Here is a 23,105-nt window from a genome sequence, read left to right on the forward strand (position 1 = left end):
AGATGCGTTGCTGCACGAAAAGCAGATTGCAGAAGCTACAGTGGGAATCAATCTTTCAAATCGGTCAATTTATCAGTGGATACACGGTTCCTAATTCAAAACAAGTGAAGTAATTATTGAAGGAAAGTCATTAATTGCAGTAAAGCCCTTTATTGAATATAAATGCCGAGTTGTTCTTGCAGGTGCGTGGGGGCTTATTGCATTGTGGGGGAAATGAAGGAAATCGCGGTGTTTACAAAGTGAGGTCACTGGAAAGGGTCAGCCGTGGGGCTGGTGCCCTCCTCGCCCCGTGGGGTGTGTGGACTCGGGGAGAGGGGGTGGTGTGGGTCTGTGGGAGGAGCCGCGGAGGGGCAGCTTGCTCCCAGTGCTGCTTGCTGGGGTGCCTGCCTCCACCCACCATGGGGCTACCCAGCGGGCTGCTTCTGCTATGGGATGCGTTGCTTACATCTGAGTAGAAAATAATTTATACTTTAGTATTCTGCTGTTAGAGTTGACTGCAAAGCTCACCAGAGAGACCTTTAAGACAGCCTGTGCCTCAAGAGGTGAAACGGAGTGGGGAGATGTTGCGTCCAACCTAGACAATTCTATGATTCTATATCCCTTCCGACCTAGACAATTCTATGTCCCTTCCAACCTAGACAATTCTATGATTGATTCCAAAATCTGGCTTCAGACAGTGCCCTAGGGGCCACTTAACTGTGCAAATCCAGCAGGTTGTCTTGTTCAGTGGACGAGAAGCTCCCACTTCATCACACGAGACCCAGCGTTTGCCCTGGCTCAGCCCTTGCAGGTCTGGACGGTGCCTTGGGACACCCCTCCGGTGGCAGCGGAGCCAAGGCTGCTCTGTGCTGTGTCACCGAGAGGTGCCATGGCTCCTCGGCAGGTGGGTGACCACGGTCCCACCTGCAGCAGCCGCCTGTGTCCATGCAGTGGCTTATGGCAAGGTCTTGACCTAGTGCGGTGGTTGCCAGCCCTCAGAAGGATGTAAGGGGTCCATTCTCCCCCCGACACACAGCTCCAAAAATAGAGGTTGGAGAGAATGTTTTGAGAGAGTGAGTCATTTTCTACTGTGTGAATAAAAGAAATGGGATGAAACATCCTATTCCCTTATTCCAGCTGTATCTATCTAGGGTTTTCTGCTGCTCTTTGTTACCGAGTCTGGGTTTATGCTCTAATTATCAGCTCTGACTGCCTGCGATCCCATTTTGTTTCAGCTGATGGAAAGCATCGAGTCATCCCTGTGTCTATTAAGTCTCTCGTTGCTCCGGCCTCAACAACCGCAAAGGCTGAGACGCAACGCAGCCGAGGCGAGCGCTGTGCAACGTGGTGCCTGGCTGCGGCCGGGCTCCCCATGGCTCTGGGGAAACTTCCCGGGCAGTTTGGGTCGTAAAGTGCCTGTTGGCATGGGAAGCAGCTGGATGTTTGCTCAGTGGCAGAAATGGAAGGAGGTGGTGTCTGAAGGCTGGTCAAGAGGAAGAGGGAAATCCAAGTGTAACGATGCCTTTTGGGTAGCGGTGCGTTCGTCTCGGTCTGCGTTATTAATTGGTGACTTTCTGACAAGTTTAACAGTCACAGGGGTACGTACTCGCTCATCAATGGCAGTTGCTAGTTGGCTTTTCGTGTGAGGTACCGACTTTTGTGGGAGTTTGACAGGGTGTACGTGATCAAAAGCCCCAAATTACTCTGCTTCAAAGGAGGCAGCTACACATGCTGTGCTGTGAACTGTACACGAGCGTGTATTTGTAACCCATGGGTATTGCATTCAGTACACAGCGTGGGTTTAGCTTTGCTGAAGAGACGCGCAGAAAGGGACAGCCGTTTCGGCAGCCGCGTTGGCTTGCGCGTGCGTCTGTACGGAGCCGCACACGGGGTCCAGCCCGGCTCCGCACAGAGACTCGCTCAGGAGGACGGTCTGCTCAGGATGGTTTTAAAACACAAAGAAATCGATAACAAACTAAACAGGCAACCCAAAGAAGCAGTCCCAGAACAAAGCAGCAGGAAAAGGCTGGTGTTCGCAGGACCTCGCTTGAGGTCCCTGGCTCCGAGGTTGGGCAGGTTTATTTTCAAAGGGTGCTGAATTAGGAGGCACAAAAAAGTGACTCGATTCCTCGGTTTGCTCTTTCAAGCAGTCCCGGTGCTTTATTTCATCTGCTCTTTCAATAGTGTGTCTTAATGTTGTTTTTAAAGCTCAAACTACCTCTCCTCGGAATCACTAATTGATTCCCCAAACCGAAAAGTTACAGAAAACGTAAAGCAGACGGGGAATTGATTAGAAATATATATTTCACCTGCGATCAGAAGACTGATCCAAGGACACTTGTGGCAGGGGAACTGCCTGCCCGCCCCCTGTTATTACAGTAATCTGTTCTAAAAATGCGTAATCAAGAATGACAACAGGAAACAAATGACTAGGGCTGGTAATGGCATGGGCAGCAGCGGAGCTGATTAACATATATATTCCATAGCTTCCAAGTACGATACTTTATCCGGAGTGCAGGCTGGAGAAATTAAATCATTTATTTCTGTGACTGTAATAGGTAGAAAAATTGTATCATAAGCAAAATGGAATAAACATTAAAACCTAATTAAATGATGTTTTAAGTAATTCTGACTCACGCGTTAGCCGTCTGCAGCACGGCCACTAATTTCCGTTTCACGTTCCTTTGTCTGAAAGGGAATAGTGTTCCAAGGAATGGATGAAGAGGTGTGTGGCAGGATTTCGCCTGGCACCCTGAGGGACAGCGTACCCCTTCCTGCCGCTATCCCACATGTCGGCCTTCTCCAGTAAACCTCCACCTCAGGGTGCATTCGATCTTCAAACTGCCAAGTAACAGCACGCGCTCACCGGTACCATCGCTGTTTGACCCCCGCCATGGGGAAGTTTAGCTGTTGTTTATGGGGGGGTCTCTTTGCTCTTCATGTGCGTCACTCCTGAGCATACCAGCCACGACTCCTCTCCTTTTTCATTTAAAATTTTGTGGAGGTTTTTCAAAAGCACAAATCGAATTTAAAGAGACAGGTCTTACATGGATCTAAAGTTTCCTCTCCCCTTGACGGATAGGGCAGGTATGGCAGATGTGTGGCTGACGCCTCCTAGCTGAAAAATTGATGGAAGTGGAATATTTTGGTCATTCTTCTTCTCCTGTGACGCTCTTGGGACCTTCCTAAACATTGAGGTTCTAAATCTTCGAGGTTGTACAGCAGCCTGGACAAGCTCTTTTGGAAAACATGGGGGCTTTGCTCTCTTTTTTTTGTTCTCACTTTTGCTTGATGCAAAGGGAGTTTTCTTGACTGCTGCATAGAGTTGCACTGACTGTTTCAGCTCAGTTCTGGCCCATTTTAAAGCCGCCTTCTGCTCGTTAGTTTACATGAACGCCCAACATACTCATGCTCCAGTCCTTTGACCCCGGCCTTGTAAGATGGGTTTCTGACTCGTAGAGAAGTGTCCGTATCGTTATCGCTTTGCACTGTGGCAAGTTAATCAATATGAAAACTTAACTATTGCTTGATCTGCCTACAGGGGCCAAACCCACTCTCGGTTTCCAACTCCTGGAGTATAGGCCCTGCTTTTCTGGGTAATGGCCCATGTTTGTCCATTACTCTGCCTTTCTCTTCTGATCATCAGCTCAGGTGTCGTGGAGAAAAACCTCCACTAGGATTAGTTCTTACAAACCTAAATAGTTAATCATTGAATTTTACCATGATGAATTATGGTCTGTCTTCCTTATTTGCTCTAACCTAACACAGCATTTGGGGTATTTTCATTGCTAGGAGGAGTGCTGATTTTTATTTATTATATTTACTATTTTAATCCTGCGGAGCCCAGGTCCTCAGTGGCACCCTGCTCCAAAGCATCTGACCATGGGAGCAGGCCACGTACATCCCCCGGGCACGGGAGGTGTGCTGGAGATGGGAGGCACAAGCCCTGGCGCCATCACCCGTGGGCTCGCAGGGATGACTCCTGTCAGGTCCTCCTCCATGGATGTCTCAAATGCTTTCATTGTAGGATGGCATGCTTTATTCTGAAAAGGCTTTTTCTTGAGCAAAACAAAATAAGTCAAAAGTAAAATTAATTTAGTGTTAGAAATTGTTGGTGTTTTATATACAGCGAGACAGATAAGTGTCATACTTAATGTCTCTTAGTCTTCTCTTTCTAATCCCATAAATCTCTACAGGATACCCTCTTATTTATTTCCTCTTGAATTCAGTTATCCCATCTTTTTGGTTTTTCATGTGTTGATTAATTATTGGCACAGATAACTTCCTATGTCTGCCCAGCTCTTTTGAGACAGTGAGAAATACTGAGTGCATTTTCCAAGTACAGGGTCTAGTCTAGAAAAGGATAAATTTAGGTTAGGACAAAGATTCTGCAGCAGGTAGGATACTAAGGTATTCTTCATAGTGTTTGATTTCTACTCTGTTTTTATGCTGCCTACCACTTTACTTGTAAGGAGCAATAGCAAGCAGTAAGCAAATGAGCTTGCTCTTACAAATGATTCCCAGGTCTAATCCCTACACGACCACAAGAAATCTTCCAAAATTTATACTAATGTGTCTTTGGCAAGATGAGGATTCCTCCACCGTCATCCTGCCAATTGACCTGGTTTGGTACCCACTAAATGTCCTCACAGTCTATTTGGTTTTTTTGACCTTTGACTGGTTTTGAGTAATTTGTGGCCTCAGCAATTTTCCCATTGTACTGCTCAGTCTCTTTTCCGGAGCCCAGACAGCAAAAGACGCCAATTTAAACTGTAGGAAGTCTTGGCCGTTCTTGCTTTGACCTTGATTTCTGTTGGTTTCTGAGTCATGACAAATAAAAAGCCTGACCTTTCTGAGAAAATTCCCAGAAGTTTCTTAAAAGCTTGCTGGGGCTAGAGGGCTGAAAGCTGTGGGGGGAGCTCCCGGGGGGTGGCTGCTCCTCCTGATGTAAAAAACGAGCAGAGGGGCCCTGAGCACTACTCTTCTGTTCGCTAAATACCCAGAAACGTGGAACTATTTCTTTTCGTACAAGAGCTCTGTCCGTGACACCCATCTGTAGCCTCTCCCTGGGGAACCTGGGTGTTTTACGCTGCTGGGGACCAAGATGCCCGAGGATGCAGCAAACCGTGCCAAGGACGATGCAGCCTGCCATCTCGGGTATTTCTAACCACGTTCGATTTTGATAAAAATTTGTGACTCAGGCTTGAGGGATCAGTTCAGACTTTTATTTATTTATTTATTTATTTATTTTTTACAGATAATGCATATATAGGGTGCAGACTGCAGAATAATGGCCATGAATATTCATTCACAATCTGTCAGTAGCATTCAATGCGCCTTAACGTGATCCGACAGCTTCTTGGCTCGGTGGAGGGCTTGGCAGCTTCTCTCCAGCTGCTAACGCACAGGTGACAACATGAAAAACAAAATCCCCATCCTCGTGGTAATTGTAACCCACACCAGCCCTCTCAGCAAGAGGGACATTTCCCACACACAGCTGGAGGCTGGGGGGTCCCTGCCCCAGGTCCCCTGGGGACGGGACAGGGGCTGCCCTTTGGGCTGTTGTTCCTGTAAAGACGACTTCCCACATTGGTCAGTGCCTTTTTACAGGAGCAAGGACTTCAAAAATAAAATTATGGGTGAATTTTACCGGGGAGTCACATATCGTCAGTGCTATTGATCCATTTTACTTGACATGGTGCTTCTTAACAGGGTACAACCTAGCGATCAGAGGAAGGTGAACCCCCTGAGAGCCGAGCAGACAGTGGCTAATTTGTGGTCTGCGCAAGTAAGAGCTGATGTAAAATGTTTTACCACTTTCCGTTAAATTCCGTGCTGATATCAGACACGTAGGCATGTCTTCATTTCTTTTCTTTAATTTTGAACTCGCACCTAATAAAAAGAATTTTCCATGCCTATTGAAATTGAAATTAGGAAAGTCCTACTAGATTTCCACAGACGATGAAAGAGAATGTTCAGCCTTTCCCGAGACAGCGATGGGGGTTCTCAGGAGTGGGGCAGGCAGGGCCTGGGTCTGCACAGCCTTTCCCAATATCCATCCTAAACCTCCCCTGGCACAACTGGAGGCCGTTTCCCCTTGTCCCATGGCCTGTTCCTTGGGAGAAGAGCCCGACCCCCCCTGGCTGCCCCCTCCTCTCAGGGAGCTGTAGAGAGCGAGAAGGTCTCCCCTCAGCCCCCTTTTCTCCAGGCTGAACGCCCCCAGCTCCCTCAGCCGCTCCTCACCAGACTTGTGCTCCAGACCCCTCACCAGCTCCGTTGCCCTTCCCTGGACACGCTCCGGCCCCTCGGGGTCTGTCTTGTGGTGAGGGGCCCAAAACTGGACCCAGCCCTCGAGGTGGGGCCTCACCAGTGCCCCGTACAGGGGGATGAGCACTTCCCTGGTCCCACTCCCAGGAGGGATCAGAAAGAAACTCCTTCAGACTAACCTTGGGGAGCTTCCGAGTTTGCCTGATGCTGCTTTCCTCTTCTGTGGGATATTCCTCTTTTCCTCCCACATATTGGCATTAAATTCAAGGATAACACAGAATTAATCACAAAGCCATTTGATAGCTCATCTGAAGATTTATATTCTTCTTCTCAAAGAAAAGAACATAGCCTTGTGCAGCGGAATAGCCATGAATCACATCAGTGTCGCTGGCAGGACAGCAGAGAATTAATGTTTATTTTGCTTTTAAAATCTGATATTTAGGAAAAGAAATTCTTCATGCATTTTATAGTGTTATTTTTATTACACTTGTCACTCCGGCATTTAGCCGAGATTAGGTTTCTGAGGAAGAGAAATTCGGAGACGGAGTCAGGCTTTGTGATGCAGGTCTGTTCGTACGGGCGGCACGAGGCGCCGATTCCCTCCCCGCAGCCAGGCTCAAGCGGCCGGGCTTTCTTTGCTCATACTTCAAACCCCTTTTCATCCGCCACTTCTCTCTTTCTTTTTCTGCCTTTGTGTTTTCCAGTTTCTGTGCATAGGTGATGCTGCCAAGGCCCCTGTTGCTCGGCGGGTGTCTCCTGCTGCTTCTCCCTCTGCCCGGCAGCTCTTCAGCATCCCTCCTGAGCCCCCCTTCGCCCCCACTGTGTGCAGACGCTCAGCGGGGGGTCACCGCGGCCACTTCAGCCCCTTTCTGCCACGTAACAGCCTTGTTGTTGTTGTGTTCAGGTTTTCACTAATGCGGAGGATGGCTCTTATGCTGCCCCGTGTCAAGAGAGTGCTCGACTTCGCAGGATTCTCCCTGACATTTCCCACCACGGCGTTTCAGAGTGGTGTTGGGACCCCAGTTCGGTGGAGGCTCTTACTGGCTTCCCCAGAACCACTCCTGGATTGAAACGAGGGCTCCGCGCTGATCTCTGTGGGTTTCCCACTCATGTATCTGACACAGGCTCTCCATCATCTCAATGGGTTTAGTCTCATTCAGAGAGTTTGCGCTCTAGCAGGGAAGAAACCACTTTAGCGCAAGATGCTGAACTCTGCTCTGAGTAGGATGTTACTGGTAGAGGGACTGGAGATGTGAAAGGATGGGCTGGAAGTCCTGATCTTTTCAAACAAATACGAAACAGAAGATGAGCAACCTCATGTTTTTTGCCTACAAGGAAGTCACCACCAGCATCCTCCCGACGGGCTCGTTCCCAGTCTGAGCCCTGCCCGCCCCCCGCGAGCCCTGGCCTTGCCCAGTCCTCACTGGGAGGTCCCTGTCTGGTGCCAGGGAAGGTCTCCTGGGGGTGGACACCCCAACCCACAGACCGCCATACCACTGTTTTGAGCAGTTTCAACGGCCAAAGAGCAGCTGCTGCAGACCAGTTTATACCCAGCCTTTCAGACTCTCTCTGGCTTATGTAGCAATGTATAATTTGCAGCACAAAGGTAGCAAAACGCTCAGGCGTTGAGCTCTCGTGCGCTGTTGGGTTCTTATGTTCGTAAACAAAAGGATTCAATAATAAGTTAATTCAGGGAAACTAATTTCCCATGTCGTTAAATGGTCTTCAGCAAATTAGTTTAAATTTATTTTTCAAAATTTGAAATTAAAATTGTCATACATCTGTATCACGGTCTAGTTTTCCTTCACTATCATAACCAAATTTTAGCGGTGCTGCTTAACTCAATCACGGTGGCACGTAATGGTATTTAGCACAGCTTACCACGTTAATCTTTACGGACTCGCCAGAGACTTTCAATTTAGCAACCTGAACTGCCTTGGGAGTGATTTTAAGGTTGTGTATGGAGCAGATATATTTCAAAGCTATCGCCTTATTCAGTGATCAAATTTCTTGACCAAGTTTTATGATCTATGCTTTTTTATTGTGATCCATATTAGAATAAGTACTTTGTCTTCTGTAGTCATAACTGACGTGGTAAGTGTTATTGATGCGCAGAGTGCTCATCTGTATCTGGCTGGCAGAGATCATTGTGCCTCTGGGTAAACCTTGAGCAGAGATTCATCTGCTTTGCAAAAAAATGTATGAGCCTCAACACAATGTATAAAAGAACATGAATAATGACTTGAACTTTAAAGTTCCTGAGAATAATCCATGTTGCTCATAAGTTTTCAGAACCCCTCCGTACAACAGACAAAAGTAATAAATGCTTTCTGTTGCAACGGGTGCTTTTGTTGCAAGAGGAGTCCAAGGTTCACGTGTGCCTTTGGGCACAGAATAGCAGAGTTTGGTCCAAATTGGCTCCAGCTTATGGACTCGCCGTTGCAGAACGTAGCGTGGGCAGGACAAGCAGCTGCTCTTTGGATGAAGATGGAGAAGATGTATAATGAGTTGGCCCTTTCTGTTGCTTTGGATAAACAAAGATATGCATTGCTGTCCTTTTTATATACCACTGAAATGGTAGAAATCTGTCACCAGAAAAAGGTTGTTGGCTGATATTTCTTTTTTGCAATGTGTCCAGACTTAATTGGCTTGTGTGTTTGCTGGCGAGTTACTCCTGGGTGGATGTTGGAAGACAAGGTTATTGAAAAACAGCTCTCCGAGGTTTAGTGGGTTGGGTTTTTTTTTCAATTCAGGAGGCAAATACTTCTGTTTTCTGTGGCTAATGCATGAAATTCCCATCACCTGTCAGCATCTCATCTCACATAGTTTGAGGGAAAACTTGTGATCGTTCCCTGCGAATACCCTTGCATAGTCAGGCTGCCTGTGACAGTCATCAGCTGGTTTTCAAATGCTTAATTAAGGCCTCTCAACACATACCTTGTATATAAACTGTTCCTTTTCCCCTCAAAGCTTACTGAAGCTGTCTATTTGATCAGAATTTTTCAGAAATCCTTCTATTCCTTGCCAAAATTCTTGTATTTCATATCTCTGGGTACAAACGCAGTCCGTCTTTGCAGAAACCCTGCCTTATCAAAAACAAGTAGCACGGAGTTTAATCTTTCTGCATTGAGCTGAGCAGGTTAACATCATGAAATCATAAACCTAGATGGGCTTGTCCGTCAAAGCTGGATCCCTGCTAACCAGCCCATTGATGTCCCGGGCTGAAAAATAGGGTGTAAACAGCCAGAGGTGAATAAACTGCCATCGTCATCATCGTCAACAGATCAGACATCTGTCCATTGCCCACCCCTCACAAAAGCCCTCTGCTGATGAAAGGCTGGGAAATGGGCCCTCGATATAGATAACAATATTTTTTGTAATTGAAATAACTCAAGCCTTGCATTCCTAATACGAGAACAATTCAGGTAGCTTAGTGTAGAGACGTATATGTGAGGTGTGTCTGTGATGCACACTGGTCTCAAGCTAATTTCTAGTAGAGCAATTTATATGCCTTAAAAATAAACAAAGAAAATCATATAGTAACCTTTCTGACAGCCTCACAAGGAGGTGAGCTGCATGCCATAGAAAAATACCACCAAAGAGGATAGTAGCACACTTAAAAAACGTGGAGAATTTGTCCTAATTCTGTGTAAGTTGCTGTTACACTTTTCCATGGTTTTTAGTCGCCAAGTGTTGTCAGTCGTTTTTCGAGATGCGTGACTAAAGCCAAACATGTTTTTGGAATATCTTTAGAAGTAAGTATGGTCACCCACTTCAGCAGTATCTGCAAACCCTTTTGCTCCTTTTCTCGTGAATATTGAAGTGAAATATGAAATATTTCCGGGGCTGGAATGTCCCCTGTTCCCGAGGCTGGCCGTGGTGCCGCTCAGAGGGGAGACGTGCTCAGGACTCGCTCTGCCGTAGACCACAGTCCTTGGCAAAACAAGCTCTGGATCTTGCTTGGACATTAGAATCCTCTTCCTCCAAGTTCTGATGTTTCTTCAACGTCTTAGATCCCTGCGCTACCACAAGTGGAGGAATGAAGTGTGGTTTCACCCTTTTTCTGTTCTTGCAACTCCAGCAATGGCTGTGGAGTTATGCTGGGTACAAACCAGAGACAATTATCTCCTTAGTTTTTATTATTTTTTTTTAATTGTCTGATGCCCTTCTTTTAACTAAGCAGTGAATACTGCCCTCTGAAATACGCTTTCAATTTTCATATTTTCCCCTCATGTATGTTATCTAAGAAATGGCTTTTCCTCAGGTTGACAGAAGTCTGGATAAAATATTTTGATTCTTCACCTGTAAAGAACAGAGATGTTTTACTGACTCTGTGTAAGTAATTTTTCTAAAACGTTTCCAATTCTTCTTCTACAGCATCCCAATTATCCCTCTCTCTTTTACAATTTTTGTACAAACGCACATCATCAGCCACAAAAATATGGTATTTTAAAGAGGCTTTTCTCTCAACGTAGCATGTGAGCACCCTTTGCAGAGGATGCTTCTGAGCAGAACAACATGAAACAAGCGGAAAGGAGACAAGCTCTCTTAAAAACAGGAAAAAGCAGCATTTTTACCCTTTTTGATGTGGCAACATTATATTCTGCAAGTCCTCTAACCATAAAGTGACAGGGTACATGTTGTGCGTGCTTTCAGCTCGCCTTTAGAGCAATGTGTCTGTCCTCTGAATAATGGATTTGATCTTTTCAACAAAATACCTAACGTTACTTGACCCTTTCTCTTTCGTTCTTTAAATCTGTTATTAACCTGAATCTTCCATTTTATGTTTTTGCCAAATCACCAATGAATTAATTAAAGCATGTTAAAAGAAGCACCATCTATAACAGCAAACACAGCAGTAAAAATGGACGCAGAAGAAAGGCTCGTGGAAATTTTGTTGGGTAAATCTCGGGGGGTCTATACTTTGGAAAAAACTATGGGCAAAATAACTACTGAAATTAATTTTTAAAATCAGACAAGTGCAAAGGTCTTCTATTTTAATGTGAGTACTTAAAATATTAACATTTTTCAATCCAAGTATTTTAGTGCCTTGACCTTCCAAACAGCACTAAAGAGGTCTGAAGCTGAGCCCTCAGGCTTGCAAGCGTTGGTGCACATCAGTAGCTCCACCAAAGTCTCAAAGGACTGAAACCTGACGATGGAAGTCGGGGTTTCTCCAAGAAGGGTCAAAAGCTGTGCTGGGATGCAAGGCAAAACAAACAGCTGGATGTAAATTTAAGCTGTTGGCTTTCCTTCAGCCTTCCAGCATCTCTGCAAAAAATCTGAGTTCTAAATTAAATACCTCACAAACAATTTTCAGTGAGAGAGAAGAGTTGTAGAGCGTCGGTGTGAGCACCCCCTGTCTGTCCGGGGTCGGACTCACCCCTGGGGTGCCCCTGGCTAGAGGAGAAGGGACCACGCTCTGCCTCTGCACCCAGATGCTGCAGAAGGTCCAGCTGTAGCTCCAGAGTCTCCTGGGGGTATGTCCAAGCTTTCATTGCAACAGCAATGAACGCAAGACCTTTTCTGACTTAAAGCAGCACAGGTTTCTCTGTCTTATAAAACCTCACATCGTTCTCTCGTTTGGACGCAGTTGTCCTGCCTTTTCATTTGGCGGCCTTGGAAGCACAGAGGAGCACGAGCTCCACGAGAGCTGCACGTGCAGAGGGGGACGTGCAACCTGAACCCACCCAAACGTGGTAATTGCAGTGAGGAGGGAACGGTAATTGGCATCAATCCTTTGAAGAGTTTTTATTCAGGTTGAATGACTCTGCTAAGTTAAAAAGTCTTATTAAATCTGATAAATAGTGGAAGAGTGAATTGACTTCACTGAAGTCAAGGAAGTAAATTTGTACTTGCATAACTTAGGGAGGTCAGACCCTGGCTGGATCAGCACTTCAAAGGAGACCTTCAGGAAAAACACATGAAAAGATCTCTTCCTTCTTAACTGATTAGTCAGGCTCTGACTCAAGATGTACTGGAGACCGGCCCAAGCCTTGCGGGGTGGTGTCCCCGGAAATGGTCTGTGCATGCCCAGTGATGTTCCTGCCCAAGCCCTGGTCATGGGGAGACCAGGCCATGGTGACGTCCCCATAATTTGACTGCTTTCAGACTTGAAGCTTTGAAAATCTGCCCTCCTGAGGTTTTTGGACTCTTTGAACGTCAGGGGAGGAATGGTTGATATTATTCCACTTACACCCACTTCTATTAGGCTGCCGCTATACCATATAAATTACTCAAAATGAAAAATCAGTAAAAATTCTCAACGCCCTAAAATCTCAGGAAATAAATTTATCACATTTAGAAGGTAGAAATACGGAGAGTTCAGTAAAGGTCTATGTAGCAAACCCAGATACATTGGCCTATTCCAATTTTCTTCTTGTTGTCAGCGGCTATTTTGACTAGAAAACTCATGACCGTTTAGCTAGAAAACTCATATTTTTAGCAACTCAGAAATGTAACAGGATTATCTTATCAGCACCTCCTGAGATAGTGGAGTAACGGTAATGCTCATCTCGCAGGTGGCAGTGGCAGATACGGTCTTATCCATGCTAAAGCCAGAAGGAAAAATGCAGGTAGGAACATCCTACGGAGATGATCCTTTCCACGACCTTCCTCTCACCAGCTTTCTCCTCTCAAGTAGTGCCCATCACCCGGCGATTCTTTTAGCACCACCTCCTACCCAACTGCTTCATCCATTTCTTAATATCCTCTGCTGGAAAAATCTGGATGGGACGTTTTTCTCCCATCTCCATTTGTCTCAGAATGGTTTTCCAGCTCAGAGTGACATTCAGGAGGAAGAAAACTGGCAGCTCTAATTTTTTCCTACATCAGGTTAAACTTGTTTCAGTAGTGCAAGATGGGAGCTTACACTTCTCCCAGTTGATGATGTCTCTGAGAACAAATAATTATCTAGGGTTTCAAGGTATGACAACAAGGAAAGGTGCCTGGTCCCGCGGAGCACCCTGGGGTCACACAGGGACTCTGTCCCTTCAATGGTAATTATATCATGGGGGTGTTTATAGTCCATGAACTGAAATAAACCATGCTTTAGTCTTGGAGTGCAGAGAGTGGAAAGTATTTGATATCTACTTGATATCTACAGCTTATGTGGTTACTTTATCAAATGATTTCTCCAGACTCCAAAACTGTACTTATTTCATACGTTTTTGAGTCTAAACTTTTACAACCGAACTGCTCCAGGGGAGGTGTTTTACTTCTGGAGCGGTTGTTGACACGGTGAATGGTGGGCCAAGTGTTTCATCTGCCAGTCTCAAGCGAAGGGCACCGTCACTCTGGCTGAATCCCGCTCCACAGAGCAGATCCTCTCCTGCCCGTCGTCTGCCCGGCTGGTTTCTACCAAACTCAGAGTTTTCAATGGAGATTGGCCCAACCTATTCGCTCCATCTGGGAGGGCAGGTGTACGGCGACGGGGGGAGTCCAGCTCCCCTTGCGGCGTCACTCTTGGAAGAAGTTAGTGGTGAAAGATAAGTGGCATTTAAAGAAAACCACTACTGCGAGGCTTTGAGAGAGTTGCAGTCTCTGCATGCTGGCTGGCTGGGCACCCAGGGACACACGCTTGGGCTCGGATCCGGGGTTCAAACCCATGCGAACGCATTCCATCATTCCTCCAGGCACCGTAGCCACCAACTCCCGTCCCAGGAGGCAGAGTTGAAGTCTTCCTGGAGGATTTCCTTATTACGGTGTATAAATTAATGTGCAGCAATGAACCCCTGGTGTGGCTACCGATATTCCTAAAATTCCCCCAAATCTGAGTCTCTGCTAACCCGCAGTTTATGTGAAAGGCATGCCAGAGATGGCCATGTTGCCTTGTCTCATCACCTTTGGAAGCTAGAAGGACTGTTTTCTGTTTCCTTTCACACACGCCCTTCCCCCAAAAATGTCCCATACTTGTTGCTTTGCTGGAACAGAATTAGCACCTAATTATTTCAGGGCTCCAAGCCGATGATAACAACAGGAAAAATAAATGTTAAATCTTCGAGAATTAGCTGAACCCAAAGTCCCCAGCAACATCAAAGTACTCTCTATTAAAAGAAGAATGTTACATTTTAGTCCGAGAAGATGAGAGGGAATAGAAATGAAATAGAAAACTACCAGTCACCAGAATTTCCTTTAGAGGCCGATAGTGAAATATTCCACCACCATCTTTCCATTAGAGACGGCGAGTCACATGTTTAACCTGGCCAGAACCATGATTTAGTTTGAACTGCGCTTTGATTGAAGATTTCTTTTGAAGATCCACTGCTTTATTTGAGAATATCAGATAGAATAAATAAAAAGAGCATCAGTACAGACCAGGAACTGAAAGATAAATGTCTTAGGATGTGTTCAGAGCATAGCATGAAATTCAGATGAGTGAAACTGATTTAAAGTAGCAGTATAGAGAATGTAAGTGTTTAGAGATGAATGTGAAAATGGACTCTGTATGTGGCAGAGGAGGGAGACCAGATTAAAAATTATTTAGAAAAATTCCTGCCTAGGTCCAGTTTATTAATAGATATTTAAGGTAAGAAGGGGTCCTTACAGGTACGCAGGCTAGCGTCTTACAGAAAAACATCAGAATGTCGTGCCCTGTTCTTGCATTGAGTTCATGATTTCTGGTTAATGCATTTTATATTTACGGTTTTAGTTATCTGTAAGGAAGCTATTCACTCTCCATTTCGGGTTTGTTCATGAAAAATATTCTTCTGCATCCCTGGACAATGATCAGTGGGTTTTGACCCTCGCTATTAATTTAGCTTCTGCTAGAGGTTAAGTAGTCCCTGCGGTAGAAGTCTGAAGATGTGTGTGGCAACTTGTGGGGGAGGATTTTTCTCCAGCTTCTTCTTCATGCCCACACGCATCATCTATTCTTCCTGGGCATCTTCTGTGTCTTTGGAAAAGCTTCCAAGATCAGGATTTCAGTTCAAAATCATGGCCAGTGTTCATTAAAGACGTGCTTTGAAAGAATTCCTGCATTACGTGTGGGTTTTGGCTGGCCGTGCTATAACTTGTTGTCCTCTTGGAGCTGATTTTAAAGCACAGCCAAAATAAGAATTTTTCAGGATTGTTAATCATAAATATTCATATTGCAGCCGCTGTTCAGCAATACTGAGCAGATCTGTGACAACGGGATGAATAATAAGAGCTACTAATCATCGCAAGCTGTGGCTTTGTCTTCTAACAAAGAGAGCGGCGGGTACTAGTCTGCTCATGAACACAATTAATTACATCCATTGTCATTTCCTTTCCCCACGCTGCTGCTGGTGCTCCCTGGGCAGGGAAGGGGTTAACGAGGTGTGTGTGTACACCTACCTGGGCGATTAATGTCATCGGGGTGGGCGCCAGAGAGCTGCTCCCTTATCTTCTGCTGCAGACCAGCAAACAGAACACAAAATGATGTACTTCTGTGACTTCAAAACACGTATTAATAGCGATACGTTTAATTAGACAAATTCTAGAGATTTCTAAGCAGAAATCCTTTCCCCGTGAGGCCCTCCCGCCTGTGTGTCGAGGTAGTTGGGTGTTGTGTGGAAAACGTCTGAGAGCTCCAGGCATTGCAATTTGGTGTCAAAGAATTTGCTTTTCCAGCGTTGTCCCTGCTGAGGGCTGTCGATGGCGGTGCGGCCGCCCCCGGAGCTGGGAGCTCCTCGCGGCTGCGGGTACCATCAGCACACGCACAATGCCCCGAGAACCAGTTATCTGATTACTAGCCGCCGTTCTCCAAGAAAATAAATAGAAATCAAAATCTATAAATGTTCTATATAAATAAACTGCTCAAGCCCAGATTGGTTGAATTTGATGGAGACGGCAGGAAAACCTCACAGGGTTAGGAACTGGCTCCTGGCAGCCTGGCAAATATTCTCGTCTATTAGGGCTGAGTTAAAGCAACGTCTCCTGTTACCGTTGTGCATAGTTACTTTTGGGAGAATTAAGATGAATTGCAAATTTGTCACTATATTGAGCTTGAGCAGGACAGGACCTAATAAATCATCTAATATCCTCTTAGATACCACAAGCCCGACCTAAAAAGTTCAGTTCAGAAATTTAACCCGCAAACGTACACTGATCTTTCTTAGTTTTCAGGAAATCAGCACCTGGCAGACAAGTGGAAACACACCCGCACCCACAAACCAAAAGGAACATCTCCAAAATCTCGAAAATGTGGTTGTCTACCTTGCCATATCCACAGCTCCAGCTCCCAGGTACTTCAGAGACCTATTTACAAATATTTAATTGATTCCTGATGTATACGTACCTGATCATAGTTGCTTTTTATGTAGAGTGGTTGTCTGTAGTTTTACAATATTTTATGGAGAGAGAGAGAGATTCTATTTCAAGATTCTATTTCAATTCTGTATTTGAAGAGAACGGTCTCGTGGCCTGCAGGGGAAGGTGGACAGACCTTGGAGAAGTCAACTAGAGAGGAGTCTGGGAACACCTTCTCTGGAGCATGTGCCTGAAATTACCTGTATGGGTTCCCCTAGAAAAGGGCACCCTCAAGACCAGAAAGACAGCCAGGAAATTTAAGTTTTATAGATCATCCCCCCCCCCAATTAAAATAGGTTAAAAGGCCTAATTGGTTTCCCTTGAAGAGAAATGAGCTCTGGCTGGTTACTAAGCAACTGGGGACAATTTGGCTTTTCCCTTTTATTCAGGAGAACTCGATTCAAACTTTACAAGAGCACTTTCAATTCGTGTTTATATTCATCATAAAAAAGCTCTCTGATACTGTTTTGTTAGCCTGAGAAAGCAAAAACCCCTGCTAAATTGTGCCTTAATAACTGGATATATTAGAGATTCTTCCCACGGTGCGGTGCGTGTGGAGAGGCGGGTGGGAAGGATATTTGCTACTCATCTCATTTGTACCGGCGGAAGAAATAGCAGGTCTCCTGCTGGACAGAAATTGTAAATAAGCCCGGTTTTGCTCAGTCCCGGCTGAGGGTTTTGGTCGCTCTGAGCAGAGCAGTGCTTGGGGATGGACGTAGCAGGAGGCAGGCACTTTCTGGACACGCAACAAGCTTCACCCTCTTTTCTCTTCCATGGAAGAGGCTGCCCAGGGCAGTGGTGGAGTCGCCATCCCTGGGGGGATTTGACAGCCGGGCAGACGTGGGGCTGAGGGACGTGGGTCAGTGGTGGCTTTTGTCAGAGTTGGGTTATGGTTGGACTCGGTGATCTGAAAGGTCCCTTCCAGCCTGGGCAATTCTGTGATTCTAAGATTCTACCTTTTTTAGACAGCATTGGCACCAAGAATCAGGCCCCCAGCTTCTCCGTCAGCCCAGCTCTTCCTGGAGAGCACGTCCTGGCAGAAAACCCTCATGGGGTGGAGTGTGATGGCACGTGCAGGGAATGACACCACGTCCCTCCCGGGCAGCGCTCCTGCGTCATCTCTGTTTTCCTGTGTAACTAGTGCCACGATTTCTGGTTAATCTCCCAAATGAAGGAGAGTAATTACTGATAATTGCATCAGTGAATGCCATCCGGGCAGCAATGAGCGCTGGCTCTTGAAATAACCTGGGAGCTCAGGAAATTTCACTGTGCCTCCAGTCGGGGATTTACAGCCGTGAGGAGATGCAGTTACAGGATTCACTGACTCATCAGGTTTCCTGGAATAACTAAATAGTACCAGAGACTGCCCCTGCAGCGTGCTGCTGAGGAGGCCGCTTGTGGATGCGGTTCTCCAGAAGCCGTGCTATCTCAGAATCTGATGAAAAGACATGAAATATTATTTCTTTTTCTACCGCCTTTGTGTAACACTGTTTCTGTACAGCATTTTGCAAGGGACGGGCCGTTTTGGTCACGTTAACATGATGGTGCCACACTTGTGCACTCAGTTGACGTGCAGACAGTGCGATTGCATCCCTTGCAACCTCCAACAGCGAATTGCCCACAGCTCTCGTGTGCTGCTTTTTTGATTACCTTAAAAACCAGGCAAGACCAAGGTGTGTGTTGTCTGCTGTAAGCCTGGAATAGCACCATTTGACTTCCAATTAATGTAATTCTTATCCCTTTGTGGGAATTACTCCCATTACTCCATTTCTTTCCCACACAAGCCGTATACAGCTCTGCTTTATCATCTATCAAGGCTCGGTCCTGATGGCTTTCTAAAGGGCATACAAAGCATTGTGTTAAAAAAAGATACTGACTTTTTATATGCTGCCGTTGAAATTAGACTTAGTACAAACTGCTCAGTAGTAATTGAGTTTTACGGTATACTGTGCTGTGAATTTGAGGGTCTCCAAATTCTCTCCAAATGCCGATTGACACGTCCTCACGAAAGATGAGCATCCTTGTGGTTTTGCTTACGAGGAGGTCGCTGCCTGCATCCTGCCCTGGGGGATGCCCCCACCCTCAGCCCTGCCGTGACCCCGGCCTGTCCTCGCCCCGGGGATGCTGCCCAGGGGAGCCACAGCAAGAGGACGTGAGCCCACAGTCTGCAGAAAACAAACCGTTAAAGCCTGCAATTGGTGCAAGATGACCAGGACGTTTTGGTAATCTGTTTTATAGAGTCTCCACGGGCACGTGAAAACGCAGGTGTGCTGCAATCCCAACCTGCAAGGGCCATTTCCCATGCATGACTGCCACGCTTTCAGTACGGCGAACGTTCTGGTATTACAGGCTGCAGAATAAGGAACAGCAGGAAAACAGCCACAGCCATCTTTAATGGGGGTGTCCATAACACTAAACCTTTCCCAGCAGAACTTTATTACCGTTTCTAAATTGTCTGCTCATGTTTTGTTTAATATAGGTAAACAACGAAGTGTCTGTGTGCAGAGATAAAAGCTTCCAATGTTCTCCGAAGCTCATTCAAAACATTCAAACGTCTTGAATAGAGAACTCTCACGAAAAAAAGAGGGTGGGGAGGTGGGAGGAGAACACAGATATCTGTTTGGTGTGAAACATCACCTGGGCACACGGCATTGATGTGTGGAGCTCTTTGGAAGGCACAGCTCGAAGAGTAGAGATGTGTTCCTCTTCTCTTGCTACGAGCTTGCTTATTTTTGTGTCTTGGTGACGAAAATAATCTGGGAACTGCCCGAACCTCAGCCTCCGTAGATGGAGATCAGTGTATTGCAGCCGAGTCTATCCATACCTCACAGCTGTCCTGTGCCACCGCCGTGCGTGACCCTGGGGCAGGGCAAGGGGGAGACTCTGCTCCGCCAGCGCAGGAGGCACCCATGAGAGATGCCCAATCACAAATTGGGTCAGTTCTCTGGTCCCTCTGCTCGGACTTTATCCCGTGACCCCTCAGAGCAGAGAATCTCGGGTGGAGACACGCTTACCCGTGGTGTTCAGTGCCCAGGTGATGCCAGGCAGCCGGAGCAGGCAGGGTCGGCAGCAGAGGAACGTGCTGTTAGTGGACTGGCCTGGAACATAGGAGCGGATCTTGGCACTGTTTTGTTTTCTAGGCTAGAAACTACATTTAGCTTTGCTTTAGAAGATGAACTCGGAGGAGGAGCGCGCCAGATGCTCAGTTGATGGCAGGACATCTGTGCTGGTGTAAGCACTGAACCCTCGTCCTGCGCCGTGTGGTGAAATACAGCTGTTTCGCCAGAAAGATGGCTTTTATATGTCGTTTCCCCCGCTATACAGTTCTGTATGCAATTTGCATTATGCCAGATATTATTAGAATAGTGTTGTGTTCTTCAGCTGACACAAATTAACAAATTCATTATCCTCGTGTCACATTTGCAGCCCACCGTTCCCACATTTGATACATCCCCGTAGCACAGTTATTCCTTCCTGGATGTTTTTGGAGGAGAAACAGGAACTCCCTGCTACGAAAGAGAAGCGGTGGTGGTCATGGCAGAGCAACACCATAATGTGAGCCTTCTTTTTACATAAAACAGTTACACCCGTATCCCGCAGTAGCGGGGACGAGCAGTAGAGGTGAAGTACTGGCAAAGGGAATGAAGTACTTGGTACAAGAGTCAAAGCTTTATTTCTTACGGCACTGTTCACTGTGACACTGAAATACACAACGTTTGGTGGCTCGTGTGAAGAGTCATGACGCTCGGTCTGCAGATGGCTTCGTTTAAAGGAAACGCAGGTTCACCGAAGCGGGCTATGGACGATTTCAGCTCCTCCGGGAATAAGGTGCTCCAGGGAAGTAACAGCCATTGAGGTGAGCTCAGCATCTCAATAACAACCTTGGTCACTTCCAGAAACGCTGTTAAATTGAGACTCCAGCAGAAACAGCGCAGCAGCGTACGGCGAGGAGCTGTGAGGAGTTGTCCCTGTGGGGGCAGAGCCCTGGGCCCACGCCATTTCCCGAGGGATCGGTCACGGGAGAGCCTGCAAGACCAAGGCCATGGGAAACAATCCGCCTCTGATCCTGGGACTAAGTTATCATGAACCAAATCCTCTTTGTGTGGCTTTTGACCTAACGTTTCTACTCTGACTGTTACCTTCCAGAGTTCAGCCCCTTTTCCCCTTCAGCTGGTACTTCAGTGTGATCCCGTACAGCTCCTTACAGAGATGAAGGACTCTTGGGGTTCTGGAAACTTTTTTCCCAAGCATCTGAGAGCTCAGCATTTGAGAGTATTAAAAACATCCAAAACCTTTGAAACCAATGGGAATTTTCTATAGGCTTTGCTAGGTTTTAGAGTCGGTCCTTTCTTTGTTATCTGGAGGAAAACCAGAAAGGAGAGGGCCCTTCTGGGTTCCCTTCGGTTCTCTGCCCAAGGGCACGCACCGGCAGCAGGTCGGGTTCTCCTTCCCAGGGCAGCAAACCCGCCGTGCTCCCTGCCTCAAAAGGAGCAGTTGCACCCAACAAAACCGAACGTTGTGTTCCTTATCTTGGCTGCAACTCGAAAGTTAATTCCATAAAATGCATTTAAAATTATTTCTTTATTTTAATGTAATAATTTTGAATGCACTTTGAGTACACTTTAGCTGAACTGTATGCTGAAATATGTGGTCGGGTGCAGGCTTGCGGCTGTGTACTTTAATACCGCTCTAAGAATATCTCGCACCTGACAGTTGTACTGCCATACACAGGATTTGCATAATAATGAATATATTTCTCAGGAGGGTGCCACAGATCAGAGCAGATGAACGCTAACTGGATCTGGAAATTCAGAAAGATGAACCTTCTCCATACACAGTCTCATTTTAATCTTCAGCAATAAAAACGCAGCGCACAACGGACTCGCTTTGGTGTTGGAATACAAAATCAGAGGGCTTTATTTACTAAAACCAGAGAAATAATGCACTGATGAGGAAAGCAAGCCACCGCTTTGCTTGTAGATCTCTGGTGGAACAGGAGATGCGTACACCTGGAGAGGAGAGACCTATATTGACGCCCTCCCGCTCAGCCCGGTGCAGAGCGGCCACAGGTTATCGGGATCAGCCCCACTTTTCGAGAGCTAGTCTTGCTACTTTTCAGCTATCAACTCATTTCCTTATTAGCACTAATTTCATCGAAGCATAAGCCACGGTTTCAAAATCAGACGGTGAAAGGCAGTCTCCCCCCCAGCTTAGGAACAAATTGTATCACCCTGCAAGGAATAAAGCTACCTCAAACAGAGTCTCGGTGTATGAAGAAGAATACGGTTTGTCTGCATATTTATTTAAAATCCTTTATGCAAAAATTGCGCAGCTGTAAAGGTATAAGGCGGTCTAAATACAGCAAAAGGAAAAAAAAAGATCCCTATTTATCTGATGTGCATTTTGGTAGCTGAAAAAAAAATCAGTTGGCATCACAAGAAATGGATGAAATGTCACATGCCTCCGGTCCTGGAATAAAATGTTAATAAACTTATTTCTTTTTCCAAACCTTCCCTTCTTTTTTTCTTGTTACTTGATGACTTTGTTCCTACTCAGCTGTGTTTTTTCACGTCTCATCCCCAGCTCTCTAGGTTTTCTTTTGATGTGGTGCTCCAGAAGCCTTCTATAGATGTCAGGTTCTTGAAAGAGAAAGAAATTTTGCTTTCTGAAAGACATGCTCTGTTTGCAAAAGACACCGTTGCTGAAGTATTGAAAAACTCAAGTGACTGCTTCATCTCTGGAAGACTCTAAAAGGTACTATTTATCTATAGATGAAAAAGAACTTCTAGGGCCATTCGTTGACTTTGTATTTGCTCTTTTCCCTAGTCATCAAGCCAATCTTCTGTGGTATGGAGACTTCTGGCACATATATTGTTATCAGGAAAATATGATACAATATATATATAAAGGTAAACTCTGCCTTTGTACACCTCAAAATTCATCCCCTGATGTCTGTGGGAATTGTCCAAGGATTTCAACAGGCTCTGGATCTGGACATGGGTGATAAGACGGGGCCACCCACTAGGGTGAAGCTTGAGAGAATGAAGCGTAGAGGGAAAAAAGAAACACTGCAATATAAAAGTCATTGTTTGCAAGAAAAACAGTTCTTAATTTTGCTTATTATTTGGAATACTGTATATCTGTTAAATCGCAGGCTTGGCGTCTGTGGAGGCGGCGTGGCACCATCGTGAACCCTTCTTTGAGTGAGAAGACAGCCAGTATTCTCAGCAATCCCTTCCCAAGGCTTTCCCCCCGCATGCAGTGCTCTTTTCACTGAAGGCTTTTGAAGATACTTTAACCTGGCACGGAAGGGAGGAGAGGCAGCCTGACTCCCGCACAAAGCACTCGCTCTGTGCCCGGGAAAGGCTGGAGCGATCCCAGGCCGGGAGGTTTCTGCCCGGCCATCGGCAGCCTCCCATGGCCGCAGAGCCAGAGCCGCTGCCGGCCGCACGGGGCTCCGCTTTACCTCCGGGATTTGAGAGATCAGGAAAAGCGCTGACAATTTCATAAAAGGAACATAGGGATTAAGCAATAAATATTTTTCGCCTCCCCTACAGGTGTCCTGATCTGTCGTTGAAAGAGCTCATCCC

Source organism: Chroicocephalus ridibundus, chromosome 6, assembly GCF_963924245.1.
Source record: "Chroicocephalus ridibundus chromosome 6, bChrRid1.1, whole genome shotgun sequence".
Classification (NCBI taxonomy): domain Eukaryota; kingdom Metazoa; phylum Chordata; class Aves; order Charadriiformes; family Laridae; genus Chroicocephalus; species Chroicocephalus ridibundus.